At 42.2% G+C, this 20735-nt stretch overlaps 1 protein-coding gene across 5 annotated transcripts in view; it reads right to left on the bottom strand.

Annotated features, from left to right (window-relative positions):
• Positions 1-20735, bottom strand: part of FMNL2 (formin like 2) — a 339988-nt gene that overhangs the window by 199810 nt on the left and 119443 nt on the right. Inside the window, exon 1 of one of the 5 annotated variants that reach the window (XM_055398867.2) lies at positions 11356-13218. The exons of the other annotated variants lie outside the window; for them this stretch is intronic. The gene's annotated coding sequence lies outside the window, so the exon portion shown is untranslated. Of the gene's footprint in view, positions 1-11355; positions 13219-20735 lie in introns of those variants that run through there. 5 annotated transcript variants of the gene reach the window in all.

Raw genomic sequence — 20735 nt, 5'->3', positions numbered from 1 at the left:
TGACTCAAAGCACACATATACAAATATATAGGCATTAAAAAAAAAAAATTCACACACAAAAATCGCCTTGACTTTATGCAAGGCATAAGTTCTTTTTATTCTATTACTATATTTCTTTTCTACACAAGTCATAAGATCACAACCAACTACCTACTATGTAGATTCCAAGACCCAATCTTGATAAAGTGAAAGAAAGTGAAAGTCGCTCAGTTGTGTCCAACTCTCTGGGACCCCATGGACTATACAGTCCATGGAATTCTCCAGGCTAGAATACTGGTGTGGGTAGCCTTTCCCTTCTGCAGGGAATCTTCCCAACCCAGGGATCAAACCCAGGTCTCCAGCATTGCAGGCATATTCTTTACCAGCTGAGCCACAAGGGAAGCCCAATCTTGATAAACAGCTTGGGAAAAAATTACTTCACTGGATCTCATGACAACACACAGTGGACCCACACCGAGAAGAAGGCTCTACCACAGGTCATCATAGTTTCCCAAGGGGGAACTTGCGGTATTTTCAACTTCCTTAAACATCTATTTTTAAAAATCTATGTACGTTATTCCTCTTCATCTTCCCAATCGCCCTAAAAGCAGATACCATCATTTGCACCTCTTTATAGATGGGAAACAGAGGCTCAAAAAGGTCAACCAACTTGCCCTAAGTTACATAATCAGTAGCAGAGTTAGAATGCATAAGCAAATCATGTGACTACAAAGGGGACTCTAGGAATGGTATAATCACGACACAGCACATCCACCATCCCTTATCTGAGTCAAAAGTAATTCGGAATTCACAATTCTTTCAGAATTTAGTAAAGTAACAAACAGCGCGAGGTCCTCTTGAATCCTCACAGTGGTACCTGGGTTAAAACAGTTGACAAAACAGCAGCAGAAACAATGAGCACACTAAGTCAGATAAGTCAAGGCTGTAGGTAGCCTGACTTTAGCTGAGGTCAGGGTGACTGCCAGCAAGCTCAGGCTCTGCCCACCAATGAACTACTGTAAAAGAAAAACTTTCCTGAAGCTTTTAATCTGAAATACATACCAACAGAGAGATGCTGCTGCTGCTAAGTCACTTCAGTCATGTCCGACTCTGTGTGACCCCATAGACGGAAGCCCACCAGGCTCCCCCATCCCTGGGATTCTCCAGGCAAGAACACTGGAGTGGGTTGCCATTTCCTTCTCCAATGTGTGAAAGTGAAAAGTGAAAGTGAAGTCGCTCAGTAGTGTCCGACTCCTAGCGACCATGGACTGCAGCCCACCAGGCTCCTCCATCCATGGGATTTTCCAGGCAAGAGTACTGGAGTGGCTTGCCATTGCCTTCTCCGATACAGAGATGCAGACCTGTACAAAAGAGCGCAAATTGAGATACTAGAACTGGTTTCACATGCACTAACTGGACATCAAGAGCCTGTTGATTTTCTATCATCAGGAATTAGAAGATACTAATGATAGATGGCATTACTGACTCAATGGACATGAGCTGGAGCTAACTCTGGGAGACAGGGAAGCCCAGTGCTCTGCAGTCCACGGGGTCGCAGAGAGTCAAGACATGGATTAGCGACTGAACAACAGAAGATACTAAATCAGGTACCTGAAGGCATTTCAGGACACCACTGGGAGGTTTCTATTTCAATAAATATGTCTGATTCATAAAGCCTCCACTACTGGAACATCGAAAGGCCAGGCTGATCAGAGTGATGAAATCACTTAGCCAGACCATATTATCATAAGACTGTCACTATTATACTGTCACTTTGTGTTTGAAAGGAAACTCAGCTTTTTTCCCAGTGGGTAGTGCACAACCCAGTCTAGATGAGAGCAGGTCTGATGACCTGTTCTCAGATTTGGCTGTGCTCTGGAATCCTCTGGGGCACTTTCAGAAATCTCAGTGCCCGGGTCCCACTCCTGAGGCTGTGATTCAGTCAGTATGGGTTCAGCATAAGGTTCAGCCTGGTATTCGCCAATTTCAAAAGCTCCCCAGAGGCCACCTATTATGCAGCTAAGTTTGAGAGCTGCAGAGTTATAAGACACAGGCCAAGATGTGTCTCATCTTGTCTCAAAGAAAGCTAAGTTTGAGATGTGTCTCATCCTTGTCTCAAAGAAAGGCCTTGACGATGTCATAAACAGAACACTATTTTCCAAAATATCATCATCTGGAACCTCAAACTAGCTAATAACTGGCCTCCAAATGATCCGGCGTAAGAAAAGGTTGCTATTTATAAATTTCAGGGACTGTGAGAAGGCAGGGTTAAAAGTTTCTAAATCTAACCACAAGGAAACAAATGTTGGCTCCAGCTCTGGAGCAGGGCAGCTTCAGATCCCAGCACAGACCCCACACCCCCACGTGGACTGTACTGAGAGCTCATTCTTTTGCTTATTTTTGGTCCCTTGCTTTTTTAAGGCACCCTGCAGCCAAGTGCCAGGTACAGGAAACTAAAGAGCTTTCTGATAAATAATTTGCCTTTCTTTGTCAAGAAGAATAAATATATCTTATGTGCTCAATGTAAACAGCCTCTCACTCCTCAGAGGATCAAAATGAGGAGCTGAACAGCCTCACTTTGTTTAGTGAAGAACATGATTTGTAACTGCATTTTCCCAAAGGCAGAATGTGGTCCCAAATTGCCAAGGGAGTTAGACTCAGACCCCTTGGATGTTCAAATGGTACAAAGGGCAAAAATGAAAGGCCAGCTCAGATAAAACTAAGACAACAGCCTCCAGGACTTCTCTGCATGCTCTTTTTTCTTTTCTTTCTTTCATTTTAATGGCACAGCTTGGGAAATTAAATCTTCCGAACAACTTTGTTACATTCTTTGCCTCTTTAGACATGAAAGGGAGGTCTCTTATGTGAAGCCAAACATTCTCTAACACTTCCACAGAACAGGGTTTGGTCATACTATGAGAAATCAAGGACAAGGCCAGCTAACTGTTAGTAGGAAGCCAATCCTCCACTTTGAAAAAACAATTACATTAACAGCCTTCATTAAAAGAACATGCAGCTCTGAAGTTCCTGCTCTGTTCCCACTTTTCAAATGAGAATTGTATACATTACACTTTCTCTAACTCAAATTAGCTAACTTGGGTCTCCAATTCACGTTATAACCAGAAAATGAGATTCACTCCTTCCTGCAACTATATATGACCGTTAAAATCACTTTAATTCCATAATACAATTCAAATCCTGCATATAAATTTGGAATTAAGCTTGCAAAGGGAATCTAGAAGTTGCATTGTGAGAAGGCTGTATTATAAAAACCTGTATTGGCAGAACTATGTATTCATTATGGCCCTAGGAGGAAAACCAGTTGATGGGTATTTTTTCATTATAGAGTATTATTTATAGTTTCTAAACTAGGAAAAGAGAAAATTTCAGTCTCCTTTATAGATAGTATTTCCATCTTTACCAGTTTTTCCTCTGCTTAAGACCTAAAACAAATGTCCTAGTTATCAACTAAGGTTGACAAGTCTTAGACAACAACCTTTTAAACACTGTCATCTAAATCCTCAAGTAAGAAAACAGCCAATAATAATGGCTAATGTTTATTGACCAACTACAATATAACAGACCTGTTCTAAGGGAGATATACATCATCTGAAATTAAGGAACATGCTCAATTAATACCATGACTAAACAGGCAAAAATGGAAACAGAATCCAAGCCTCAACTTTCCAAGTATATGCCCTACACACTGCATTATTCAACCTCAGACACCACCTACCTCTCAAATAGCCACCTTCATCCTCTACAAGAAAGGATGGAAAAGGTTATCCTTAATGCTAAGAGTTTTTCAAGTTATTTGAAACTTTTAAAGCAATAATGCAGACAAAGTAAGCATAAGGGTAGAAAAGCGGAAAGAAATGGACAAATTAAGACATTCTTTTTCACATAGCTTTCATAGGAATAAACTCAGCAAATCCAGTGTCTCCGTTTAATGTACTGTTTCAAATCCAACAGCAGGTAACTTCAGCACAGAGCCAAGCATAGTGCATCACAGATTCACTGTGGTTCTCTAGGACAATGCTATGCTGCTCTGGGAAATTCTCTGGATGCTTATATTGCTCCCGTTTTACAATGGAAGAAATTCAAGGACTGAGACATTAAAAGCAAAAAAACAAAAAAAAGATTATGAGAAGAAAAAAGTAGTCAGAAAAATTAGAACATGTATTTTCTGACTCTAAATTGCATGATCAATTAAGCACAGAATTTGAAACTACTGGTCCCTTCAAGAAGAGTACAAGGACACATGAAGTTCTGGACTTCTTCCCAGTTTGACCAGCTACTCAGAACCCAAGCAAGAGGAGCTGAGGCCATGAGAGTGCAGAGGAAAGCTCAAGAATGGTGGGGAGAGAGAGAGAAATGAACTGGGGGAGAAGAGTGTATACAAGGCATACAAACATTTGGAGGGCACATGGAAAAAGAAATACGGACCAAGACGCTAGAGAAGAGTAGCCAGGGTTGAGGGTAATGGAGGAGGGGTGGGAGGCAGCTCTGTGTCATCACTTAGGGCATGTGGCTTCCCAAGGCAACACACTCAATTTTGATTCAAGAGATGCTGCCTGCCTCTTAGGTGTCACACACAACAGCAGGTCTGAAATGGCATGTGTGTAGGGAGTCTCAGATCACAACAGAACTGGTGAACATCAGGGGAGAAGGCCAGAGCAGGCAGAAGAGGCTGGCCATGATAGATTCATACATTTAATTGTCAAATCTGGTCAAAGGGAAAGAAAAACAAATCAGGTGCTACAGTGAAATTCAGCAGAAATGGAAAACTCCTCTTGACCAAAAGAGTAATTGACTCATGTCAATTTTCACCACCTTCATTTGATCTCACGATATTCCAAGTGGTAATTTATTCAAAGGCCATAAAGCATTGTGAATGTGATGCCCAGCTTATTATATATCATTATTATTGCATTTGTACCCTAAAATAAGATACCAACTTCAACACAAGTCATCATTAGCTCTCCCCACTGAATCAACTGTCACAGGCAGCTGCCACCAGCAAATTACCCATTCACCATCTTTCAAGCACTCGTTTTACCAAAAGTATTATTCTATAGAGGGACATTCACATTTATGATTCAAAAGACCACTGCCAAGCAGAATTATAAGGTGAGCCACATATAGAACTGAATTCACCAGTATCCAAATCAAAAGGTAAAAAGGAAGTGAAATCAATTTTAATAACAACATTTCAAATATACTGGTTTAAGTAAGACATATTATTTAAACATGTAACCAATATAAAAGCTATTAATGATACAATATGAAAAAGAATGCAAACTTTGTTTTCAGATCCTGAGTATATTTTATACTTAGAACATATTCCAACCCAGATGCTAAATTTTCATTAGATATACTTATGTTTAAATGTCACAAAAGATCCAGTTGAAATAGGGCAGCTTTACATACCCAAGTTAGTTCAAACGTAGTTTAACTGTTTGAAAATTTAATTAAAAGTGAAATGAAATGTCTGCTCTTTAGTTAAACCAGCCACGTTTCGATGCTCCATAGCTATGTGAGGCTATGTGAGGCTATAGCTATGTGAGGCTAGCGGTTCCTCTCTTGAGGAAACTAGGCAGGAATACCGCTATATATCAGGGAAAGTTTATTTGTTAACGTAAGGCGTCAAGGCAAGTAATGAAGTCAGAATTCTGCACAATCTCTCAAATAAAGCCATCACTGTTAAATCAAAGCCATGACTATTCTATGCCTTCTCAGTCAGAGGCTAAATCAATCCTTGCACGATCACTTGGGTTAGCAATTTAAGAGCAGCAGCGTAGATCTGGAGGAGGGGCTCTGGAGACTTACTGCCTGGGTTTAGAATCCAGATCACCAGACACGGCACCCTGGGCACGCAGCTCAACCTCTCTGTGCTTTGAGTTCCTTACTGCGAAAATGAGATGACGGTGATGATGGTGATGAAAGTACCCACAAAATAAGGTGATTTTGAGAATTAAATGAGCTAAAACACATAGCTGAGCACAGCGTCAGGCGCACATTGAGAGCCCAATAAAAGCATGCTACTGGCCTGCCCCACCTTTCACCAAGAAGTAAAATGTTGCATGGCAAAAACCCACTGTGAGCACACGCATGCACTGGAAAAAGACCACAGCTCTCTCACTCAGAAACGCTAACCAGAATAGACCCGACACCATTAACAACTCTGGCAAACAAAATAACGTCTACATAGACAGTTCTTTAAACAGTGTATACAATCAGAACAGGGTGCCCAGGATCAAAAAAGATGCAGCCTAACTACACAGGATGAATCATGGGAGAAGCTCTGTCAGTCTCCATGTGCAGAAAAGAAGGAGGCAGGGAAGGGCCAGAGAGTGGGAGAAGTACCACTTACCAAACAGAACAAACTCAAGCCCAAGTGTGAGCACATGTGGTCTTCATTAAGTCTGAGGAGTCTGGTTACATCTATTTTGAGACTTTTGTGTTTTTGTAATTTCAGTTTGCCAAAAGGAATGACAATCCATCAAGAATTACTGATGAGCAGGTTCAGCACAGAGAGAAATGTTTTGGCGCTTCCAGGAAAAAAAGAGCGGGATGATTGGGTGGATGGGCAAAGTTCGTGATCCCAGCTCTGCTTGGGGGGAAAAAAAAAAAAGAGCCAAGTTACCAGAAAAAAACAGAAGGGAGATTTTTGCCCAGACACCAGGCTTCCTCGGGGGTTAAGCTAAGGTAATATCAGTCTGGGGAATAAGTAAACACAGGTGAGGCTAAGCATAAGAACACTATGACTTCTCTCACGGCAGGAGCAGCTGCCACCGGCTCTATGTGAGGCTTCCCAGGCTGGAGGCGGCAGGACAGAGGAAGAAGAAACGATCTTCAGCAGCACCAGAAACTTCACAAAATCCGAGCAGCCAGATACTCAAGAGAAGACACAGACTCACCGGCACCAACCCAACTCTACAAAAAGATGTGACCTGGCCTCCTGGCCTCCGGCTTGCAGCACCTGGAGGGAACAGCAGATGTTGCTATGTTTCTTTGGGTCAAGCTGAGAACAGAAGATCTCTTCTGTCAAGTACAAAGGAGGAACTCTGTAAGAATTTATCATGCTTAGAGTTCCAGAATACCACAGTCACTGGGCTGTCTACACCACCATCTCCTTTCCCAACTGCCCCTCAACGCTCAGGAAAACTTGAGAGGTCTTAGAAGGGAGAAGGACAAAGGGGGCCAAGTGTTACCAGAATGGCCTGATACCATTTTCATTTCATCAGGTGACTTCGGGGCCACACTTCAAATCCAGTTACTGGCCAGACTCCCGGCTTGATGACTCAATCCAAAGTGGTCCAAACTGTATCTAGCATTACTTAAGAGCTGAAGTGGTAACTGGCGACAGAGAGGCTATAAAGGGTTAAGGGAGAAAAGAGAATTCCAAACTCTTCTTGGAAATTTTCTTTGTCTCCCTTGCAGCTCAGCTGGTAAAGAATCTACCTGCTATGCGGGAGACCTGGATTCAATCTCTGGGTTGGGAAGATCCCCTGGAGAAGGGAAAGGGTACCCACTCCAGTATTCTGGCCTGTAGAATTCCATGGACTGGATAGTCCATGGGATCGCAAAGAGTCAGACACAAATGAGCAACTTTCACGTCAAGAAAATCCTAAAGAGAAAATTAACTAAAGAAATGAAGTTTTGCTGATAGTGAAAATGTTTTCTCTAAAGGTGGTTTGCAGAATGAAGGGAGTCACCTCAAGGCTGGCCCAGCCCTGGCCCATTGAGAGGTACTGCCCCTCCCTCATCACAGGGCGGCCAGATGGAGGTGCCAAATGACAGGAGGCAGTCAGGGCTCATGGACTGTCAAGTACTGTGTCATTTTCCAGCCTTCCAGAATCTTTTCAGTTCTTCCAACTCTATTTTCCTCATTTGTCTACTAGGAAATTCGTCGTCATTGTGCCTGCTTAGTTGTGTCTGACTTTTTGTGATCCCATGGATTATAGCCTGCCAGACTTCTCTGTCCATGGGATTTTTCAGGCAAGAATACTGGAGTGGCTTGCCATTTCCTACTACCTACAGGGGATCTTTCCAACCCAGAGATCAAACCTGTGTCTTCTGCACTGGCAGGAGGATTCTTTATCACTAAGCCAACAGGAAAGCCCACTAGGAAATTAAGGTTCAGAAAGACCTAGGTCATGGGACTAGTTAGAATAAAATGAGGATTAGATCCCAAGGTTTCCAACCCTTGTCTAGTGGTTTTTTCCACAACATCAAGCTGCTTCTTGAAACAACAAACCATAATACTCTATTTAGCAACTTTCCCTGGAGTAGGCAATGGGACCCCACTCCAGTACTCTTGCCTGGAAAATCCCATGGACGGAGGAGCCTGGTGGGCTGCCGTCTAGGGGTTGCACAGAGTTGGACACGACTGAAGTGACTTAGCAGTAGCATCAGCAACTGTCCCAGTAATCATTTGGTCCCTGTCACAAACCCTCATCTCCATCATTCACTGAGCTTTCATGTAGGACAGTCTTCTAATCATATCTGCATGCTCCCAGAATGGAAAGGAAATTCCAGGGACCTCCTTACTTTTGCTGTGAATATAAGGCCACCAGTGTCCTGGTGCCTGCACATTAAGACAAGCGTGTTGACATTATTCTTCCATGAAGGAATTGTGACCTTTCTTAAGAGAAGCAAGTACTTCCCACTGACAATGCTAAGCCTTCTATTCACTAGGCAAACTGTTTAATTTGGGCAGGGGGAGAACAGATCCATTGTCACAATCTGGCACAATTACTGGGGTTGAAGTAAAATATGTCCTCAAAGAGGAGCAAAAAACAATCAAAACATAGAGCCATTTGTTGTTGCTCAATCACTCAGTCATGTCCAACTCTTTGCAACCCCATGGGCTGAGCACGCCAGGCTTCTCTCTCCTTCACCATCTCCCAGAGTTTGCTTAAACTCATGCCCATTGAATCAGCGATGCCATGCGACCATCTCATTCTCTGTCGCCCCCTTCTCATAACACCATATTTGGACTCATGTGTGAAAGTCTCATTCAGGATACTAAAAGGGTCACATGTCTCCCCTCATCCTCCTGGATTCCTTCCTATACTATGCCTTTATCCAACTTGAACGACTTAGTCCTTGTAGCCTGCTGACCTGGAACATCCCAGCAGTGTGCTGCCAAATCTAGCTAGTTCTGCTCTCGGACTCCTCTGTACTGCCCACCAGATACAGAGTAATACTTACAGTTTTCCCTTCTCCTGTGGTTCGTTCTCCAACACATCAGACTGTCTCATACCTCAGCGCCTTTGCACATGGTACTCATCTCCCAAAAATGCCCTGTCCCCCAAGTCTGCCCAGCTCCACTGCTGTGAAGTCTCCCCAACTTCCCTGACAGCTGATCACTGGCTCTGTGCTATGAGTCCTTGCTGGTTCTTTTTCACACTTCTATGGTTGTACTCATCACACTGTGACACAAGTCGTGGAGGACTTCTCTACTAAGCTGTTTACTCAAAGAGGGTAGCGCTTGTGGTTCTTTTTAAATCTTTGTACATCTTGTGCCTATCATGAGTGTCTAGAAAATAAAGTCATCTTCCCAATTCTATAAGCTTCCTGAGGCCAGAGATAAGGGTACTTTTTTTTTTCCATCCCCCCCCCACCCCACAAAACAGCACAAATGTCAAAGGCATAAACAGCAATGGCATGCACACAGTAGCTTATTTCTCTACGAAATAGGACAGGCAATACCCAGAGCAGCTCTTAGGGAAATGCTCTCAACCTCACTGAACTAGAGGACTTAGCATCTGAACCTCCTCCTTGTGGACCGATCTGTTTCCACTTCATTTGTGCTAACTCATTTTACACTCAATCAAGTGTGCGCTAAGATCCAGGGTTATCCTCTAGGGACAGGTAAGTGACATGGAAATACTAAAAGCTCATCAACAGGCAAATGTCAGGAGAAACCTTCCAGAAAGTGTATTCTGCTCCCTTTTCCCCCAAACAATTTCACTGGAGTGGACAAAGTTCAGTTCATAAAGATGCATTCCCAAGGAGTGACAGAAACCTTGAAAATGATCATACTCAGCAAATAGGAGCCAAATAAGAAATGTCTGCCTCAAAAGTTTTTAGAAAAATTATAAGGCGAAAAGAAGAACATGTTTAAAGCTAGCCAAAGAAGAAGATAACAAAAGGACTCAGCAATCAGTGAGAAAAAAAAAAAAAATTCAAATAAGTCTGCTTAAAGCAAGAGAGGGGAATGAGAATACATCCAGTATTTGAACTTTAACCATCATAGAAGTCAAATACCTATTTCTAGATTTAAAATACTCTTCTTCAAGGGAGAAGGAGCCAGAGAGAATGGAAAACAATATTCAATTATTTATTAACTAATTCAATTCAAACTAAATTCTGGATGAATGGTACTGTTACCTCCAAGAATCCCTAACAGAAGAAGACAGACTCAAAGCTGCCTTTGCACAGCAAGCTCACTGCTGTAAAAGTGAGAGACACACGAACAGCAACATTTTCTAAAGCGGTTTTTACTCACAATTTAGTTGGGACTGAGGAAACAGTCACCGTCTCTTTCAAGCCTAAGCAAAAGAACTTCAAAGTCACTAACGAATCTTGCCACCTCTTGGTACCACTGATACGGAACACAGGAGGCAAATTGCACTCGGGCCACAAGTATATGACTTTGGAGCAGATGTTGCTGCAAGTTTTGGAGCAAGAGCCCATTGGTTCAGATCCCAGCTCTGCCTCTCCTAAGATGTGTGACCATGGGCAAGTCACTGAACATCAATTTCTTCAATAGTAAGATGGGGTAATAAGCGCTGTTCCCAAGGTGGTGTGAGGGTTAATTCCAGTCTGCCATATGAAAAATGCTCTTAGTTATTGAAAAAGAGTCAAGGAAAAGATATCTTACTCTCATAAGTATCTCAAGTATAATTTCCAGAAGTACAGTCTTTTACTCAGGGCAATGACTTTTTTCACAACAGTTCTATAAGTTATAAAACAGGCAGGTTTGATCATTCCTGTTCTGGCAACTAGAAATCAGATGCACCAACTAACTAGCTGGTTGGCTCAAGGTCACCAAGCTCATATGTTGTAACAGGAAAAGAACAGAGATCTCCCAACACCCAGCACAGTGCTCTTTAGAGGATCATGAATCTGTAGGGACTACAAACATCCAATTGTTAATGAGATTTTTTTTCCTGAATATCAAAAGAAACATTCTTTATAAATCCAAGCACAAGGGCTCTATTATGAAGAGAGAGAAAACAAGCTACAAACTGGAGGAAGCTGGATACTCTATATTGCTCTGCTTATGTGGTGGCAGAAACACGAGATCCAGGTTGAAGCCATGACATTCAGCCCCCCAGCTGTGTGGCTCTCAGCAAGTGAGCTGACCTTTGAGTCTCTTCTTATTAGCCAGATAGGAATCACTTCTCTTCTGTCTAATGCCCAGGGTTCTGTATGATCCAAAAGGAGCAGGTATTCAGTAGTCTTAAGAACCTAGAAAACAGCAGGTATTGATTTGGTTTTTTCTTTATTTGTGCTTATTTCTAACAAATTTCTGTATGATATGAAGAAAAAATAACTATATAAAAAGCCAGCACAGATCTGCTCCTGAGGAGCTTTGGTAAATTTTTAATACCTAGGTCACCTGCACCAATTAAATGAGCATGTCTGGATGTGGTAACCGAATATATGCTCAGTCGTGTCCGACTCTTTGCAACCCAAAGGCTGTGGCCCACTAGGCTCTTCTGTCCATGGAAAAGCTCTCCAAGCAAGAATACTGGAGTGAGTTGCCACTTCTACTCCAGGGGATCTTTTTGACCCAGGGATCAAACCTGCGTCTCTTCCACTTCTTATACTGGCAGGTGGATTCTTTATCATTGTCACATGGGAAGCCTGAAGATAGGTGGCTTGTTTTTTCCAAGATCCTCCTATAATTGCAATGTGCACTAATGTTTGAGAACCACTGGTCTATGCTAGTCCCCACTCAGTAATGTCTCGTTCTTTTCTCACTGTCTCTATTAATACATGCTCCTTTATGAAACTTTTGTGCAGTGCTATCCAATATGGCAGCCACCAGCTCCATCCATGTGGCTATCTAGTTTTGAACTAATTAAAACTAAAATATAGTTTCTAGTTGCATTGCCACATTTCAGGTGTTTGAAAGCTGCACAGCGCTAGTGGCTCGCTTACTAAGCTGTGCCAATATAGAGCATTTTCATCAGGGAAAGCTCTATTGGACAAGCACTGTTCTAGCTCACACTTCTCTTAACTGTCCATTACAAATACATAGGCACTCATTTTTATAATTACTGGGCTTCCCTAGTGGCTCAAACAGTAAAGAATCTGCCTGCAATGTAGGAGACCAGGTTCAATCCCCAGATCGAGAAGATCCCCTGGAGAAGGGAATGGTTACCCACTCCAGTATCCTTGCCTAGAGAATTCCAACATACCATCTTCAATTTTTTAAATACTGAAGGTGCATAAAGTCTTGTCTCAACATCTAAATCTGTACTGTCCGGTACAGTAGCCACTAGTCACATGGGGCTACTGGCGCTTGAAATGTGGTTAGAAGGGCTGGTGAACTGAATTTTTAACATTACTTTTTAATTCAAATTTAAAACAGATGTTCACTTCAGTTACTCGGCAACTTTAGTATGTGACTACTTTTCCGACTCTGCATTTTGTAGTCTAAAGATCCAGTGTTTCCAATGAAAATTTAACATCCAAATTGAAATGTGCTTTAAGAGTAAATCAAACAGCAGATTTTGAAAAGTTAGTATTTTCTTAAAATGTAAAACTTCATTTGTAATTTGTATACTGAGCACACGTTGAAATGATAATATTTTTATATTGGGGGTTATTTATATTAATAAACAATTAAAAGAACAAAAATCTGGACTTTTAACACCATTAAAATTAATTTCACCTGTGTCTTTTATCCTTTATAGTAGCTACTGGGAAATTTAAAGTTATGTGATTCACACAGTATTACTATATATAGTTCTCCTCTAAATTATCAAGATACTACATAAATACTGGCTCAATTTATTTCAATACATAGCCAAAATACCTTGATCATTCCTACGTTTGCTTACACAGGAGTGAACTTTAACTGCGAGCTGTGTGTTAAAAATGCAGATTTCCATCCAGAAGAAATGATGTATGCAGGAACAACATAGTAGTAACTTCCTTCATTCTTTCATTTTATTTCATCTGGAAGGACACTGCACACATAATTGCTATTTTAAAAAAAAAATGAAGCATTTGAAAGCAAATAATTACATTAATTATCCACATTTTAATTTAGCTCTGGATGCACAGCACATGTGCTACTCCTTGCCCCTGTTGGTCCCACATGGTTATCAGCGCTATCAGAATTAGACATCATCATCACAGAACCAACTGAAGAGAACATGACCGTCACATATGCAAATAAGCCCACCGAAAAAAAGAAGTGATTCTCACGACTTAATTTATGGAACATTTTTGAAATTTAGACAGCACCTACAAAACTGGCTTAAATTGAATCAAAGATTGTTATTAAAGTGCCTAACACAATTCATCTTATAATAAAGCTCTTCTTCAAATCTTCAAGTGAAAGCTAGTAATATAATGCTTCTGTTTTGTTTGGTGACCAGGGAAGCAGAAGGAAATTTTGGTAATTTCCAATTCAAGTGCATCACTGCTGTGACAGCTTAGAGCTCACAGAAACATCTGTTATTTTTAATACTGTCTCCTCTGGTCCAGGTTAAATTCATTTAATTACTTATAATAGGAAGACTCCTATTATAGGAGAAACTCTAAATTAACTAGCTATTTAAAGCTCTACTCTCAATAAAAATTGATGTCTTCCTTTTCGGCCACAAAGTTGATAGAAAATTAATGAAAAGTAGAACACCAAAATAAAAAAAAAAAATTTCTGCTTCATAAACTTGTTAATAGTTTCAGTTTCTGCTATAAGATCCCCCAAAATGGGAAAAGGCAAAAATCAATCTCATAAAATAAATCCACTCCTTCGGACTTAAACTCTGCAGGAGGTCTAGGAAATAATGTAAAACAACAAAGACTCTATTTCAATCTTAACAAAAGCAGAAATTAAAATCATGGCATATTCATGAAGGGGCTCATTCCAAAAATGCTTGGTTCAGTGGGAATTCAGATTTTGGGGTATTCTTTGCATTCCAGTCATCTAGAAGAACTAGTGATAGAAAAAGGCACTAAAAGCAGAGTTCCCTCTGCATGTTCCCAAGAATTAGACATCTTCCATTTTTCAAATCTTTTCCACAACAGAATTTCTGCTTTTGATACATCACTTTAGGTCCCTGAAGCACAGAAAAGTTAAAAATACAGAAAATCTAGAGGCTTGGCCACTTTGCCTTCTTAACAGGTTATTTCCAAATCACTGTTGATCTTACCCACTTCCATCAGGGTGCACAGACCGGCTCTGTCCCTCACTGAACTTTCAAAAATGATGGTGCACCATTTGGCGCCCTCAACTCTATTATACACTTCCCACAAGATCCTCTTTCTCTTTAGATTCAAACTCTCCTGCAGAAAAACGGGATTCATTTCCCCAAAAAAACATCATAATCTCCCCTACAAGGACAACATGATGTTCATCACTATGGGAGGACAGGTCATTCACCTCCACTCTCAACGAGTTCCCGGCACAAGTTGCATGTGGGCTGCCTCTATCCGCATCACCCACAGGGTCTGTTAAAGGCCAAACTCCTGGGCTGCATCCCAGGCCATTCAATCAGTCTCTCTGAGGGCGAGTCCCAGGACCCTGCCTTTCTAACAAGCACCCTAGTCTAGATGGGAAGATAAATGCACTCACGTGAAGTTAAATAATAGGGCTTCCCTGGTGGCTGAGCAGAAAAGAATCTGCCTGCCAATGTAGAAGATGAAGGTTCAATCCCTGGCTTGGGAAGGTTCCCTGGAGAAGTATACTTGCCTGGAAAATCTCATGGACAGAGGAGCCTGGAGGACTACAATCCATTGGGTTGCAAAGAGTCAGACATGACTTAGTGACTAAATAACAACAGCTAGGGCTAGGGAGCCCTGTGCCACAACTATTGGAGCCTGCGCTCCACAACAGGCAAAGCCACCACAATGAGAAGCCTGAACACGCCAGTTACAGAGTAGCCTCCACTTGCTGCAACTAGAGAAAAGCTTGTGCAGCAATGAAGACCCAGCACAGTCAAAATTAATTTAAAAATAAATTTTAAAAACATTAAAGAATAGTAATTATGAAGATGACCAATATTGCAGGATTTTATAAGGATGGACAGAAATAAAAGAGGATGTCTTGGTCTGGCAGGGACAATGCAGGCAAAGGAATGCGCAGAAAGAACAGGGGACAGAAGGCCATGGGAAAGAAACAAATCCAACCAGAACACAGACTTCTCGATCAAGACCAGGATGGGAAAGGGTGATGAAGGACCTCCTGTGCAGTGACCCAAGTGCCTGGCCAAGGAGTACTTTGAGCCAAGGAATGACCTATCAAAGACAACAGTCTAGCAATTATGGCAGTGATACAAAAACTTGAAGGAAAATGAATCTGGAGGCCCATTCACCCAGGTTAAGAACCACAGGCACAGGAGGAACCCAGTCCTCCTCTTCTGATAGACAAAGATGTCCACGTTCTAATCCCCATGAACCTGTGACTATGTCACCACTACATGACGAAAGGGACTTTGAAGTCATGATTAAAGTGAAGGACCCTGACATGCGGAGATTATCTCAGCTTATCTGCGTGGGCCCAATCTACAACATGAGTGCCCAGAGTTAGAGATCCCTTCAAGACCATGGCCCGAGAAATGACAGCATGAGAAGGACTCAGCCTGACATCACTTGCTTTGAATATGGAGAAACAAGGCCAAGAACCAAGATATGTGGCAACTGGAAGAGGCAAGGAAACAAGTTCTCCTCTAGAGCCCCCCAAGGAACAACAACATCTTGACTTCAGCCCAGGGACACCCATGTCCAACTTCTGACCTCCGTAAGTGTAAGATAATAAAGTTGTGTTGTTTTAAGGCAGTAAGTCTGTGGCAATTTGTTATAGCAGCAATAGAAAACTAGAGCATCTTTCGACTGTATTTTCTTACCAAGACCTTTACTATATACCATCCTCTCAGACCTATATCCACCCACCACAAAGAGACATGCAGAGATCTCTCGAGTTGAATACAAACTCCCAACTGTGTGTAACTGTCACAACTTTCAGAGATTTAAAATCTCAGATGTGAGTAAGGGGGAGTTAGGAATCACTCCAGTTAGTGTACCTTTCACTAACAGCAACATTAAGACTTCTTCCTTGCATCACTTCTCCCGAAAACAGTGGGGAATCTTGGAGCAATCTACACCACTACAATTATGGTAATGTTTAAAAGCATCTGTGTTAAATGGATAAAGAGGATATGTACCATATACACAGTGGAATAGTACTCTGCCATAAAAAAGAATGAAATGATGCCATCTGTAGCAATATGGATGGACCCAGAAATTCTTACTAAGTCTGAGAAAGACAAATATCACATATATCATTTATATGTGGAATTTTTATTTTAAAAAAATGACACAAATGACCTTATCTACAAAACAGACTCAAAGACACAGAAAACAAACTAATGGTTACCAAAGGGGAAAGCAGCGGGGAGGGATGAATTAGACCTTTGCATTAACAGATATACAGTGCTATATAAAAAAAGATAAGCAATACTGAGGAACTGTATTTAGTATCTTGTAGTAATGTAATGAAAAAGAATATATATAGTTGAATCACTCAGCTGTATACCTTTAACATATTATAAATCAACTATCCTTCAATTTAAAGGTAAATAAGCAGGCATCTGTTCATGTTTGTCACCCCATTTTATCATGAGCTCCATGAAGAACTGTGCTACATTCGGCTCAGAGGTTAAAGCGTCTGCCTCCAATGCGGGAGACCCGGGTTCGATCCCTGGGTCGGAAGATCCCCTGGAGAAGGAAACGGTAACCCACTCCAGTATTCTTGCCTGGAGAATCCCATGGACGGAGAAGCCTGGTAGGCTACAGTCCACGGGGTCGCATAGAGTCGGACACAACTGAGCGACAGAACGGAACGGAGCACAGTACCGAGCCTATAGTGTTTGCTTAAGTCTTAGGTTCTCAAAGTTACCTCCTACCCTGTCCAACTCTGACAGCATCTTCGTTTCTTACCAACAACTCTTCTAATTTATTTCAGATATTTACCAGACTCTGCTTAATAACTAATTCCATCTTTTAGGCACTAAAAATTACCTACAATCATAACCAAAAGATGGTAGCAAGAAAACAATGTTACTCAAAAATATTTTAGTGAAACCTCCATCAAAATGGTATTCCCTACTGGCTAGTGCTTTGAAAATCACCACTTCTCTCAGAATTCTTTGTAAGCAAGAGTAGACTGAAGGGTATACTAGGTACAAATAGGTATTGACTCAAACACCACAATCTCCAGAATCTAGTTTTCAGACAATGTATCAAATACAACATTCTGAGATTCTTACTTCTAACTCACTGAAGGGTAAATTAAAGACAGAGACACTCATTTATTAGACCTCTTCAAACCTCCTTCACCAAATCCATGATTCTAAGAAATAAGGCTAATGAAGTCTTCCTCTCTCTATTCATAGGATAGTTGGAAAGAAAGTTTAACATAGGAATTTACCAAAGAAATAGATCTACAGGGAGCTTAGAACAAAGCTCAAAACATTCCTTTCCTGCATGTATCTGATGTTCTGCCTTTGCATTCAAATGCATCAATCAATACCTATGATGCACCAAAAGACTTTGACCTCACTGGACATTATCCAATGAGGAGACTATGGCATGAAATACAGTGGTGGTCCCCACTCCAATGATGTCCCAACCCTCCAAGGTTCAATCTTTTAGAGCACCAGCCTCAATCTGCAAACTTGAACTTCCCCTCTGCCCTACACCAGCTGAATTCTCCTCTGACACTTCCATCAGTGTGCCTGTCCTCATTTTCTGTCTATAGATTTGTTAACACCATCCTTTCTTTTAAAGGACTTCATGTGATTTGATTCCATTTCCTCATTTGTTTTCTCTCCCTAAGGCCTTGCTCCTCTTGCCTTTAAAGGAGCGAATCCCCACTCCCATCCACTTGAAGTGCACTTTCCTGTCTGCTTGTTTTGTTCTTTTCTGTTTGCCTTCTGGTGCAATGTTGCCCTTCCTCCCAGGCCTCCCTTCTGGCTGGTCATAGAAAAGGAGGGTTACCTCCCCACTCCAGAAGCCCCTCCAAGGAATCTGATCAGAAGAGAACACCCTTGAGGTGGGCATTGAATAATACCAGGCCTTCTGTACGCAAAACCTTCCACTCCCTTATCTAGGGGGTGTCCAGGTGGTGGTGTTGAGTCGCTATGTCGTGTCTGACTTTTTTGCAACCCTGTGGACTGTAGCCCACCAGACTCTCTGTCCGTGAGATTCTCCAGCCAAAAATACTGGAGTGGGCTGCCATTTCTTTCTCCAGGGGATCTTCCTGACCCAGGGATCGGGCCCGTGTTTCTTGCACTGCAGGTGTATTCTTCACTGCTGAGCCACCAGGGGAGCCCCAAGTATCTAGGGGCTCTAGATATCTAGTATCCCCACAAAAACTTGGAGACCCTTCATCATCTCTCTGCTTCAAAGGAAGGAACCCGGATAGGGCTTCCTGGCCCTGCTGCAGCATGGAGCTCCTCCAGGCACACTGCTTTTTACACCCCAGTACAAACAGCTACAGGTGGGGAGTGCTTCCCCCAGGGTCAGTCCTTTCTCTGGTTAATTCAATGGCATTAACAGCCACCTTCCTTCCTTGGGCACGCTGATTAAAGTTCCAGTCATGCACTGGCCCTTGAAGACAGGGAGCCTGAGCTTAATGAAAAGCTACTGGGATCTCCTTAATGCCCACATTCTTTTCACAGCACGCCAGCAGTGAGCAAAATCGGTGCGGATGGCAGCAGGAGTAAGACAAAGCTGGTCATCTGACAAGATTCAGAAAGCATCTACAGTCAAAAGGGAGCTTTTCCTCTGCCTTTTGCACTCTATTTGTTACCTGCAATCCCACAGGATTTTAACAGTTCTTTTCCAAGTGAAACATGACACCCACACAGAAAGAGAGATTTTCCACTTGATGTGTGAGGATTTTCACCTAGGTGCCTCCAAGTACTGGTGATAAGTCTACAGTCTTAAATTTAATACAAGGCCAAAAAAGATTAAGAAAATCCTGAAAGCAAGCCCTCATCAGTTGACTGCACATCCTCTCCCCAACTACAAAGAAAGAAAAAGACTCTAATATTATTAACTTGTTCATTTCCTGCTGTATAATATCTGAGCCATTTAAACAAATCTTAAGTATTTTCCATTGAAATTGTCCTATTGTTCAAGTTTTTGAAAATATTTTCTTGGCCACAGGAGAACCCGTTTTGGACATGCATATTGTTTAATTAGGCTCTAACGCCTGGTCTTTTTGTTACAAAGAATCTCCCTTTCACTTTCTGTTCCTAAAGGTTCTACCCCCAAAGAGCCAGCATGCGAGGGACACAAGAGAGACCAGTCTAAACTCATCGATAACCCAAAAGGATCATACAGATCTTCACCTTCCACCCTCCTGACCCACCCAGCTAACCTTCAATGCAAGCTGCTAAACCAGAAGGGAAACCAGAAGCTGAATTTTAACTCCTTTTGTTTGTTTCCTCCTCTAACAAAGAGGCTAATAAGCAGTAAAACAGCCAGAAGGCTGGGCCGCAGGGGAGGCAGAGAACAAAACAGGCCTCCTGCAATCCCCAAACTGGACTGTCCACTCCTCTCTGGGATCAAGGGCTGATGATTCCAGACACCCGCACCTTCACACCAAGTGTTAACGTCCAGCAGTTCACCTTTCAAGCCAGATGCAGAAAGCTCTTTTTTAAATATATACATCAGGGGTATTTCTTAGCAGACCGCTCCTAATTAAGGAGTCTGTTCCTAAACACACGGGGTCAGCCCCTCCCCGGAATCCAATCCTGACCTTTCATACCTCCGTGTTTTCTTTCTAATCCTGCCCACACTGAGGCAAAACTCCAAGGTTTACACTTGGACTGAGCAGCTGAGAACCCAGCCCTGTGGCTTCCACATCCATCCCCCCACCCCCTCCACCGCCTAATTCAACCACTAATTGCAGCTCACCTGGCACAACACCCCTCCCATCTGGTCCTGACAAAAGTCTGCAAAGGCAGCCCTGGGCCAGAGGCAGGCCCTCCTCTGCAGTTAGGACAGTTGCTCAGTCACTTTCCCTACATCCTCACACAGATCCCTCACCTGAGAGAGACAGAGAAAGTGTGTGTGTGTGTGTGTGTGTGAGAGAGAGAGAAAGGAGAGAGAAAAGATACTCTAAAGTGCCCACGTGGGAATGATCTGAGCAGTCACATCTGTCCTATTACAAAAGTGCTTTTTAAAAGACTTTTTTTTTTTTTTTGCGCAAATTCCTACCAACCCACAAGTGTCTTTGTAAAGATGTTTTTGCTCCATCAACCTACTGCGTAGTGGTTTCTGCCCACAAAAGTAAAGTGGCAGCCCAGCCTCATCCCCCAGTGGTGACCCCCAGAAGGAAAATGTGCGTGTGAGAGGCAGACAGACAGACTGGCCGTTCCGAAATGTGACCAAAGACAGGCAGACATTAGGCACAGAGGCTGCCTTCTGCAAGCATTTCTGGATGATCAATGAACCCCGCTCCTGAGAAACTGATTTCAAAGATCAGTGATCTTCCTTGA

This window comes from Moschus berezovskii, chromosome 2 (assembly GCF_049115385.1).
Source record: "Moschus berezovskii isolate FMDL1 chromosome 2, NW_MosBer_1.0, whole genome shotgun sequence".
Classification (NCBI taxonomy): Eukaryota; Metazoa; Chordata; class Mammalia; order Artiodactyla; family Moschidae; genus Moschus; species Moschus berezovskii.
This window is presented reverse-complemented; position numbering and strand designations above follow the sequence as displayed.